Consider the following 12,023-nt stretch of genomic DNA (forward strand, 5'->3'; position numbering starts at 1 on the left):
TTGGTTCCACTCAAAACTCACCAAAATCTGTTGACTCTGACTTTTGATTGTATTAGGTTCAAAGAAAGAAACAGAAAATAAAGTGTGATATTTCTAACGGTACTCACATCTAGCACTACTCCCCTGACATTGGTTACAAGACTCTAATGGCTGCAATAGGGATATATTTAAGACAGTGATGAGCACTACAGAAAATCCTGCTTCAGAGGTCTTGCAGGGACATGTAATGTTATCCACGCACCAACCAAAAGCAATGTATTTGGCTTAAAAAATTGTAACAAAATTACTAGAAATCTGTTCTTTTTCTTCTTACTCCTTTTTAGGAGGAAAACACCTGAAATTATTCTGTAAATTAACATCCTGGAATTTCCCAGGTTAAAACTCGAATGCTAATCAGATAATTCAACAAGGAATTTGTACAGTCAACAATTGGCTACAGCTTCAAACTAGGATTTGAAAGTTAAACTTATTTTCATCATTGTCATTAGAAAAATAATAATCATGGATCTAATTCTCTTAACCGTATTACGTCAGTTCCCTTAGCCAATTAATCTTACCTCACAGATATTTTATGTACGATTTAAAAAATTGAGCTAAAATTATGATTCCCATACAAAATAAAGTCACCTTGTATTGTGCAAATGTCCTGCCTATTCTGTTATATTCTGTTATCAACCCTCTCTGCATCTTTCTATGGTATATTTAATCTTGTGTGTGATCCACTTGCATTATCAGTAAGCACTATCAATGCCTAGCAGTGAACATTCCCAGGAGAAAGACCCCTCAATGACCTGACCTTCTGCTTAAAAACTGCAAAAATTATATTCAGTGAAATGTGGGTAATGATATTTCAAATAATAAAGTAAGAAAACTTTCCTGAGTGTAGCTTTGTTTCCTACCATGGCTTTTTGATGATCACAAGCCAAAATGTGTTCATGAATATACGGTTTTACTATGGCAAGAATGAACCCATGCTGATGAAAAAGTTATTGATGTATCACAGCACCACCAACACCTAGAGCATCCTATTAACATGACCTTGCTTCTGCAATGTGAATTCTGTTAATGCAATGTGTATTTCCTGAGTCTTTTTATGTTACTGCAGAGCCAAGCCAGTCACCTCAACTTAAACCACTTCTGAAGGAAGTTTGGGTAAGCAAAACCCAGTCTCCTCCCTTGTTTTCTCCAAGTCATTCAGAACTTTGTCCAACAAGTTGTGTAATCCCTGTGTTATCCTGTTTGCCCCAGCTCCATCTCTTTTACCCACTCCAAGCTAATTCAAAACTCTCAGCTATTTTGATAGGACTTGTTACTGGCAGATGCTGAAGTTATTACCCTGCAATATATTGAAGCCACATGTTGAAGAAAGCTGAGAAGCTGAGAGATGGTTTGTGTAATCACTCTTATCAGTTGTCTAAATCAGGAAACAGCACAACCATTCCCTTCTCCCCAAATTCCCATATTTCAATCTTTCAATAAAGTCTATCATTACCATGATCAGACAGGAAAACATGTGATATATGAATTTCAGTGTAGTCTTTCCTATTCTGGATTAGCTGTACTTGATGGGAAACTTTTTGCAGTGTTTCTTTACCACAAAGTCAATTAAACACTGTTCTCAGAGATGCTGATACAGGTAAGTGTGTCCTCCTCATTAACTGTCTGCTTTAGAAAACATTCTGCTTGGAAAGGGAGAAGAGTTTATTCAGAATGGACTAGAAGCTCATAAGCTTTTGCCATAAGAAAGACAGGAAAAGCAATGTTCTGCAACTGAAAAACAAAACCACAACTAGACTCATCTGTTAATCATTACACAGGAAAGATAACACATTCAATTATTTCACTTCTTGTCCTTCTGAAGAAAAATCTTATATATGAACACGGTGACTTAATTCAATCATTGAAAACGTCTGTCAAAGGCTTTGCTGAACTCTGTGGAGCAGGGATATGCGTGCACACACTTCTTTGTTTTTGTAACACAGGACACTTTATCTATCTGTCTGTCTACATAAACATTATGGTAATATGTTTCATTCTGCAGTGCAACCAAGAATATCTTAAAAAGTTCATAACCTACAGTTGTCTTTTCAGCTTTTCTGATCAAAGTTTTTCCTCTCACTCTCCCGGAGTGAAACATAGCACATCCTGCCTGCTCATATAAAGTCTACTCGCTTAGTCTAATTTATTACAATAAAAATAGCTTCAGACTTTTCAGTTTACCCTAATCCCATGCACTACTCTTATTGCAACATCCTTAGCTTTGTGTATACCACATGAACACTGCAACAACAGGGGGCCCAACCTGCAACCTTGCTTTCAGCAGGAGGCAGAGATTTCAGGGAAAGCTGAAAGTGGCTCAACATGTTCCCTCCCCCTCAGGTCACAGAAATGAAAATCAACATAAAGCAAACCACAGTTGGGATGTGAATGTTTGCTGCTGAAAGTACATTAAACTCAAAGCATTTGGCTTAGTCAGTGGCTGGGGTTTTGTCCTTTTTTTTTTCCTGTGTGCACTGACATTTGACCCTTTTTATAATATGCACCTTGCACCACTGAAACCCAGTTAGTTATTAATTAAACTCAGGTACCAATGGCTGACTTGTACATATCACCATTTTAACTGCCTGGCGCTGCCTGTGCACGGAGGAATGGGGGCTGGAAGTCAATCGTTTCTGCTGTGAAATTCTGTCATATCGGCAGAAAGGAACTGCAAAGTGCAGCAATTTGTACCTGACCTCTGATCTAAGAAGTTTGTACAGACCTTTGAACGTTGGATTGGAGAATTGAGAAATAAGGTTTACAAGTACAAGGAAGAGATTTTTCAGCACTCGTTACCTGTGCCCAGTGTTAATATTATAAATTTAAAAAAATGTTTAACCAAGGCAGGAACTCTCTCAGGGGGCACCACTCCTGTGTTGGGTTAACTTAAGACAATTTAAGTCTACTGAAATTACAGCTCACTTGGAAATACCTATAGTTTTGAATTGAAATTTCTGTTCACTCCAGAAAAGGAGTGGGATTTGAGACAGATATAATTTGAAATTCACCTTTTGTTGACCTTAAGTGAGATTATTTATTTTTTTAATTAAAAGCTGAAGAAAGAAGACAAGGATCATTTGATTCAAAATAATTTTTCCAGCAAAGAATGGAGCTGAAATGCAGAACTGAATGGAAATTATTAAAAAGAGTAGCAAAATGGCGACTCCTTTGTTAACTTCATTTTTATGCAACATATTATCTAATCTTGGTTATACAGTGCAGAGCTATATGAGAAACCCATGGAAAAATAATCAACAATATTACAACAATGTGGCCTTGTCTTGACAAACATAAAGGACATGTTTTGAAGTTCTGTTGGATTAACCATGTCAATTTAATTTAAAAACTCTCTCAACTCTTATACACACTGGCAAGGTCTTGGGTGCAACACCATCAGCTAACATCAACATGTACCTCCACAAACTGCAATGGGTGTGAAGGCCTTCAGAGGTCAGCTGTGATAATATGATTGAAAAAGACAACCTCTCTGCAACCCAGTCTGCCAGGACATGGAGCACTGCAGGGGATGGCAGTAACGTTTGCCATGACATCCCTCACATGTTCTGAGCACAGAATGTCATCCATGGTAAGCTTGGATATGCAAAGGGAGAGGGAATGCTTTACAGATACATTTTGAATCATGGCTTCAATACCACCTAGCTCAGGACAGGACATCATTACATATAGCTGCTCAATCTGGTCCACATGTAAATTGACGTTTTTGTCATTGGTTTTAGTTGAGCCTTACTTTCAACAACTACATATTATTTTTTCTTGGTTTAAGTTCAAACTTCACTATTGTTATCAGCACTGAGCCCAATAAAGCAATAAATTAATAATTAGATAAATAAGGGTGAACAGATTAACATCACGAGTCCAATGTCATATACAAGTCTTACATTTCACATGCTGCTTACGTAGAATATGAATAGAATATTATCAAAGCTGACTTTCTTAAAATGCTGTCAAATTTTCAGTATGCAGACTGAGTTATACAGATTCATTTATATTAATAATACTTGCATATATACCCCATTTACTTAAACCTTCCTAGCCACCTTCAATCTACAAACCCCAAATTCTGCACCAAAAGTTGATAACTCACTTTTAAAGTTTGATTTTTTATGTTAGTCTCTTGAAAAAGCAGAAAATAATACCAGGCAGCACAGACAAAGGCAGAGATAGACTGATTGAAAACAATGTCAAGCAGTTGCAATTGGCTACCTTTTACTTCATTAATTTAAGATAGTAGAAAAAATATCTCTGAAACATGATTTTGTTTTCTTCTGTCTAAAATATCAGTGGTCTAGTGTTCATTGTTCTGACATTCGTTTTGGTATTTGCTATGCAAATTCTTTTAGATATTCACATGTTGATCTCACAGCTCCATCTTACAAGCAGTTGCTTCATTCTCAAACAACTCCTTAGGACCCTCTAAAGGAAGACAAAACCCTGAACCCATACCTTGATGACGACATACTTTTGGTCTCAACTCCCTGATAAATGAAAATCAGATAAAAAGCCTTACAGAGAAAACAAGATTTCCCTTACCTCTCCGCTCCTGCGATCGAAGTGCAACAGGTTAAGGGGACTCGCGCCTTTGCCCGAGCAACCTTTCTTCCTAGTGGCAAGAGCTGTGCAACCTGGTTATACAGTTTATGCATCTCTTTATTGGCCAGCGAGCGTTAGCTATTTAAATTCCTTGGGAGTCATTTGTTAAGGGCTCTTAGGCTGAGGCTAAGTGGGTGGGACGGGAGGGAGAGGGGATGTTAGTGCTGCCAGACTCAGAGAGCTCTCCAAAGTGGTTTGAAGATTAATAGAAAACTATCTGCAATGAAGGGATCTTTGGAGGGAGGGCTGGGTCCAAACTTCAGGGAAGCATAAGAAAGAGGAACTGTAACATTTTTGCAGGTAAAAAGAATTTGAAGAGAAAGATTTCATTCAAAATTCAAAACTTGGAAAAAAAGGAGTGAAACCTGTACAAACAACTCCTTCCTAGCACAAGGCGTTGTGCAAATAGCTTGGGTTACTCACAACAGATAAGATAAGAAAAGGGCATATTTTGCTTGACTGCATGAGGCTTTTTCAGTGAAATTTTTTTTCTTTATGTGTGTCTGGCAAAATTATTTCAGGGTGTGCTGAATCAATTTACCTTTGGTTGTTGGAAAAACAAAGGGTCTGCATCTCCTGGAGTGAGAAGTAGATTTACTGATCATGTCGGCGGTGAGACGGTAGGAATAACTCAGCCTATGCTGTGTACCCGACATGCACTGGGTCAGCAGTAAACACGGAAACTCCAATGTGTTTGCTCAAAAGGAAAAAAAGCACCTGGTGCAGAAGTAAAAGCACAGGGGTGGTAAAACATGATTCATGACAGCAGAAATGGTCTGTACATAACAACGGAGGATTAGGCCCTGGGAGCACTTAGGCAAAGCAAACACCACACCTTCTCAAGCAGCCAAGAGGAGGAACTGCTCTGAAACACTCTGGATGACAGATTTGCCCGGTTGGCAAGCAGTGTGCACAACCAGCCGGCAGGAGAAGAGGGATCAGGGCATACTTTGGGAGATGGCGAATTTCTGGGAAAGGAGACAGCCTGAAGAAGGTGAAAAGTAGACAGCATATTGCAGAAGCAAAACAACTACAGTTTTCAGTCCTTTCCCAGGTGTTTTTTACTGGCATAACCATTCCTTTCTTCTTTCTCTCCCTTTTTTACTGTTTTCTTCCCTCCAAAAAATAAAGCTTGGTCCAAACTTCCATCCAAACAGCACACAAGGAACAACGTCAGAGCATCCACATGTGCAAGGAGAAGTGTCTTAACCTCTCAGTCACAAACCATAACCACAATTATATTCTGCAGAGTAAGCACTGTTAGTTTGTTTGAGATGGTTCTGCATAATTGTTCTTCTCCTCTGAGTCCTTTAGTCTGGGCATGTAAAACTTAAGAGACAACATTACACTGCCAAGTCACAGGCTGGTCAATAGGGAAGAGGGGTAGGGGAGTCAGTGGGTGTAGGGATAGGAGCTCTAATATTAGAAGGCTCCAAATTAGAGAGAAAAATATGGAGGATGGCAAAGACTGGCAAAAGAAGCATCCTTGTGGTGGCTTCTGAAAGCAAACAGGAAGGAGAGCTATTCTACTTATATTGCAAACCAATGGGTGATTGCAATCACTCTGTTCTGGATTTTTACACATGTTTATCCACTGTACTGGGGCTGTGGTGTCTTAGGCACTGTACAAACACACCTGGAGCCTGGATCCTGGTCCCAAAGTAACGGCAGCCCAAGTCTACTGTGCAAGTCTTTCATCTTCAGAATTCATCTCTGCAAATGTTAACCCATTAGCTACAAGAGCAGCAGAGAAGCAGGTATTGCCCTGCAGGCAGGGAAGCTGCAGCATGGAAATTTCAGTGGTTTACTCAAGACTATAGAAAGAATCAGTATCAAAACTGGGGATAAAATCTAGGAGATTCTGCCAAAATCAGATCCATGCCTCAATCCCACTGATCTCTATAGGAAAGTGAGTATAAAAAAATCAGCAGTTATGAATTTGCAAAACTCCATTAAATCAATTGATTTTTAAAATTCAGTATCTTTCTCTTACTTTGTCTTGTTCTGTTAGAAAACAAACCAAACTTTTAGCTATAAGTGAATAAAAAATAATAAGTGAATCCTATCAGCTACAATTGTGTGTGTACTTGAATGCCTAGAGAAGACTATTCTGGTGTAAGTGAAAAAGCAGTGATGCTAGTGAGCTGATGGGCTCATTTTTAGAAGGCTCTTCAAATGCTGTATCAATTAGGATCATGTAGGAAGGCCTCTCGAACCCTTGGCTTTCGTTTCAAATGTTCACTTTTAGCTACATCCTGTTGTTAGTTTCCAAGTTATTTTCCCATTATTGTTTAAAGCAAAGATCATCAGCAGATCAAGCTGCTGGAGGGTATTCTGAGGTGTTACCATTCCCAGTGGCAGAATTTAAAAATATATTCATTTTTCCTGCAGACTTTGCTTTTATAAGGAACTTCAGAAGTTTGGGCAGAATTCTGCAAGTGTATCTCCCAGCTTTCCCTGACATTAGATATCTAGTTTCCTTTGACTGCAAAACCACCGTGTTCATAATGATTGCACAACTCTTTATATATTCTTTAAGACAGGATGTAAGGAAGGGTGGAAAAGTGTTAAGGGCAGAGCCATGTAAGCAGCAGGGAGGATGGATTCTATATACGCCACATGTTCCTCTCTTCATACAGCATCCATTGCTCTGGGATAAAAATATAACCACAACTTCTCTCCTAATGTAGAGCTGATTACAATGAATAACACCCACCCTCTGTTACAATAATACCATATATGTTTAGTTGTTTTGTCTTTTTAATTATTGACAGTGAAGCAGGGGCCAAATCCTAAGAGATGTGAACAGGAACAGTCCAGACCAGTCCATGCCCATGTTTCCCTTAAACCTTCCATTGCCCTTTATTCTTTCCTGTAGTGGGATTGCAGGTGAAAAGTTTTCCCTAAATAATTAGTCTCCTAAATACAGTGATAGAAAAGGCTGGAAATTTGAAGAAAAAAAGTGATGTTCATCAGAATATGCTAATGCCTGTCAATGGGGACCTTCTCTGTGATGCAGAAAAGACTTCCAATGAGTTGGTGTGCTTTCCCTCAGCTGTCTCTCTTCTACGAGCAGACACATGAACTGGCCTTTACAGATGGAATGCACTGGGCTCCTTGGTGTGATGACAAGCAGTAATGAAGCACTGGATCTGCCTTCTGAGATTTTTAGAAAGATCAAGCCCAAATGCTTTGGGAGATCCAGAGGCTGACCATAGGCTCATCATTTTATTGGAGTGATGTCATTGTCCAGATAAGAGTGAGTACTTTTGATGATTATGATAGTAAATAGGTTTTCAGGAGATATTTCATGATGGCAACTTAGCATTATGTGACAGTGCAGACATGCGAGCAAGTGAAATGAGAAGGGAGAGTAAGGAGTGAGCAATGGGTTAGCCTTTATGGTTTTATTTGGTCTTCCAAAACTTCTGAGACACTGCAGTAGAATGAGAAGGGAGTGTACCAAATAAAATATTTCACTGAAAGGACACATGAATCTAAGAGTCACCTGCAAGGTCTCTAACCTCAATCTCAGAAAGTCTTGATCAGTATATTCACATATAAACCCAATATCAGTCACAATACAGCCACAAAAATTGGGATCTCATTGTGTAACAAACAGCATTTTTTTCCCATTTCTATAATTTCCTTCTCTTTTTAACAAAACCACTTTGTATTTGATGGAACAGGTTCCCACATGTTTATAGAACAATTTTATTGCCTATTTGAATGTTTAAAGGGAAAACACCACTTTATTTAAATTAATAACATGTTATTTTACACCTGTTCTTATACAATGTGAGTTAATACAGCAGATTTTGTCATTTCCTGACTTTCCTAAGCTGTTTCAGACCAAGACCTGGGGAGATCCTTCAGAGAACATAAAATCTTTAACAGGTACAGCTTTCCAAGTTCTCTCACACCCAACTCCTTCTATGCATAACCTGTGTCAATGTTTTGATCTTTACCTTGCCGCATTACAGGGAATTGCCCTTTTAAAGAAGGACTCCCCATCTACTCTGCCAGCCAGCCACATGCCCTATCCCACCATGGAGATGACAAAGTCACAGACCTGAAGGTGGAGTACCAACAGGGGGAAATTTGACCAAGGACACCTTGGGCTTTCCTGTTTTGTTTTTCAGTCTTAGGCTTCTCTGGTTCATGGGCAGTGGGATTTGCTCTGATAACCTTTACGGTCACTAGGCAAAGGTTTTGTTCTATTTTTAGCAAAAAACCATTTTATTGTCATTCTGCAATGAAAGCCAGCACAGAGGATCACTGTAACACTCAGGCTCAATTTCCCCATGTAGAATTTTGTGCTTTCATTTAAACTTGAAAGCAGGCTTTAGGTTCCAAAATGTAAGAAGACAGACACTGAATAAACCCATGGAGTGTAATAGATTTTAATTAGCACACAAAACAGAAGGAAACCAGCAAAACACAAAGTTTTTCTTTTATATAGCCATAGCCATTACATTTTTGAGGCACGTTTGCTTTTCACTAAAATAAATACAGGGTGGGTTCTGGATATCTACAAGGGAGGTTAATATGGTAATTGCCTTTCAGTCCTAGGGTAAATAAAACACTCTATAGGAAAAAGGTTTTGCCCTCAGTAGCCTGATGTGGCTGCTCCAGACCACTGTTTCACCCTACAGCTTCACCAACACATTAAACTGGTGCTGTCTACACAGGATGCCACTCCGTCCTTACTGCAGCCACCCTGTGCAGTCTCTGCATGTGCTGCCACAAGCGTTTGTGCAGCTGCACCATGCACCCACCCACACCATCTGAGCACCTGTGCTGGCAGAGGGGTAAAAGAGGGTGGGACCTGTCCCTCTGCCAGCATTGCTGGCTTAAAGCATTTGTCAGGTCACTGGCACTGAGCAAATTCATGGGAAAACAGGAGAAGGGTTTCTTTTAAAACTTGCTGAATCTGGTTTCACAGCACAGCTCCTCTGAAGAGGCTGATGAGATTCCACAGTGGAGTAAATGACAGCCTTTCTGTAACACCAAGGAGCTCACTGAGAGACCAGAGGGTAGAATAGCAAATTGCAACTCTTTATAAGTTTGTGTGCAGCTGGTGAATTTTAGTACTGTAGCTATCGAGAGGCTGAAGGTCCTGGAGGAATCAAGGAAGGAGGGGCAGCGCAGTAGCGTGAGCTCAATAGTCACTGAAAGGTACCTGGTGGCCACCTCTTGTGGCTAGCAGGGATATCCAACCAGCACAAGCCAACCATGTACCAACCAATTTTGATAATTAAAAGGTTCGTAGCAAACAACATTCTTGCTGATTCCTTCCAGGGCCTTTTTGCAAAGAAAACCACAGAGTTTTGTGATACATGTTCACAAGCAGAATAAATACCTCAAAACTTCTATTTACAGGTGGCTTTCAGAATCAGGGTATGAAAATTAGTGTGGTTAGCACACACAGTCCCTGTCTCCCCTCTTCCAGTAATTGCTCTGCTTTTTTACAGCTCACAGTAGAATATAAGTATATTAAGGGAAAATCTCTTCCTCCAGCCAACAGACATCATCTTTGGTCAGGGCATAAGCTTTTCTATTTTCATTCTTAAGGTCTTATTGAAAACAAAACAATAAGCATCACACAGAAATTGTGTGTAAAAAGAGGTTATCCAGTAAGGAAACTGACAGAGTTTCCTTTGAGAAGGCAAATTTATTTTTCTGCCTCCCAGTAACATGAAGGAATATTTTAGACTACAGGAGATTGAATGATCTGCTGGGGAATTTACAATATCCATTAACTCCAGCATCTCTTATATTATATTTTATTACATGTCCACAACTTCCATTTCTCAGAAAACTGATTTACTATCAAGATTAGAAAAAGCAGCTTTTGATGATGTTGGCAGAGTCTTAACTGGCATGCACAGTGAAGGCATCATTACCAGAGAAGACTGTGTTAAGCAGACTAAGCTTTATCCCACCACCATGCTTGGCTTCACAAGGAAGAAATTTGCTGTGACTGAGTCACCCATCAGTGGTGGGTGCTGCCATGAGTCAGGAGTGGGGTCACATCTCTTGGCCCATCTCACAGCAGACTTTGTCTATGTGGTCCAGCATGGATTCGCCCATGCTGTCACATGCCCTTGCCTTACCTAACCTCAGCACAGCACTCTGGCTCCTCCTCTGCCAGTGTCTGTATCCTGTCTGCTCCTCTCCACTGCTGACCTTCCCTATGGGCAGGCAGGACTGGGGCTGCAGACTTGCCTCCAGCTGAGCTTTCTTCTCAGCAACCAACATTGTACCAGAAACAAGCTGCAGCCATGCAGTCAAAACACTGAGCCAGTGGTTTGGGGTGACTTGAACCAGGCTGCCAGTCTAAGATGTGCTTCTGCAGTGTAGGAAACAGGATGGATTAGCCTGTTATTCCACCAAACATGTTATCTACAGTACAGGCAAGTCCTAGAGCTACATCTATACCAAGCCACTTGCACAGTACAGAAACATAAGCGACTCTTGAGAGAAACTTTGCAACCCTGTGGTAAAAACGCTCACCTTAACCAAACATGCTTAAATAGTAAAAGGGCACTTTCACCTCTGCAGCTGCACCTGGGCTGGGGCCCACTGCTGGTGTGGGGCTCCCAGACATCATCCCCCTGACTGCCAGAGCTGCCCAGGTCATCTAAGGTGGGGTAGTGCCAGTCTAATTAGACTTGAAAGTGCTTAAAGGCTGTGTTAATGGGCAGCTCTCAATAATCACAATGAGGTGATATTTTTTACAGAACTACGCTTCTGCTATAAAATACTTCTTTCTCAAAGAAAGATCTCAGAGTACTGTTGACATAACATACCTCAGTAGATGTTTGACAAGATAAACCAGGCAGTGTCCCTGATTTCAAGGAGCATAATAAATGAAATATTTAGGAATGAAAAGAATGGTCTGAATGGCTATAATTATTAAATCCACTAGCCAAATTGCTCTTCCCCTTTCTTGGTAAAGAAAATGTCTCTACAATGACCCAGGATCTGCCACTCTTGAGTCATTGGCAGCACCTAAGCAGGACATGTGTCTCATTCAGGAAGAACCTAAGCCCCACACTTCCTATCTCTAAGAGAAGGTTTGTATTTTCAAGAGGACATTTCCAAGCTAGCAGTAACTAAATCTTTAAGTTCAGATTTGGAAGCTACATGAAATGGTCGTGAGACAGGGAGATACTTTGGCTAAAGGAGGGGCTGGACCCACAAAATGAGGTCTTCTGAGCAGTGTCTGCACTCTCAGCTCTGCCCTGTTTATCTTGCAGATCTCTTCTGCAGGGTGGATGCATGTGGACACTTGGACTGCCAAAGCTAGGCCCTGTGGTTGAGGCCACCTTCTTTTGGGGGGGGAAGGAGAAGGCTTCATCTAAAAGGTT

The 12,023-nt window shown here is 40.3% G+C and overlaps 1 protein-coding gene across 9 annotated transcripts in view; it reads right to left on the reverse strand.

Moving 5' to 3' along the window:
- Positions 1–12,023, reverse strand: part of RBM47 (RNA binding motif protein 47) — a 76,597-nt gene that overhangs the window by 15,862 nt on the left and 48,712 nt on the right. Inside the window, exon 1 of one of the 9 annotated variants that reach the window (XM_048304665.1) lies at positions 4,591–4,693. The exons of the other annotated variants lie outside the window; for them this stretch is intronic. The gene's annotated coding sequence lies outside the window, so the exon portion shown is untranslated. Of the gene's footprint in view, positions 1–4,590; positions 4,694–12,023 lie in introns of those variants that run through there. 9 annotated transcript variants of the gene reach the window in all.

The sequence above is a fragment of the Corvus hawaiiensis genome, chromosome 5 (genome assembly GCF_020740725.1).
Source record: "Corvus hawaiiensis isolate bCorHaw1 chromosome 5, bCorHaw1.pri.cur, whole genome shotgun sequence".
Classification (NCBI taxonomy): Eukaryota; Metazoa; Chordata; class Aves; order Passeriformes; family Corvidae; genus Corvus; species Corvus hawaiiensis.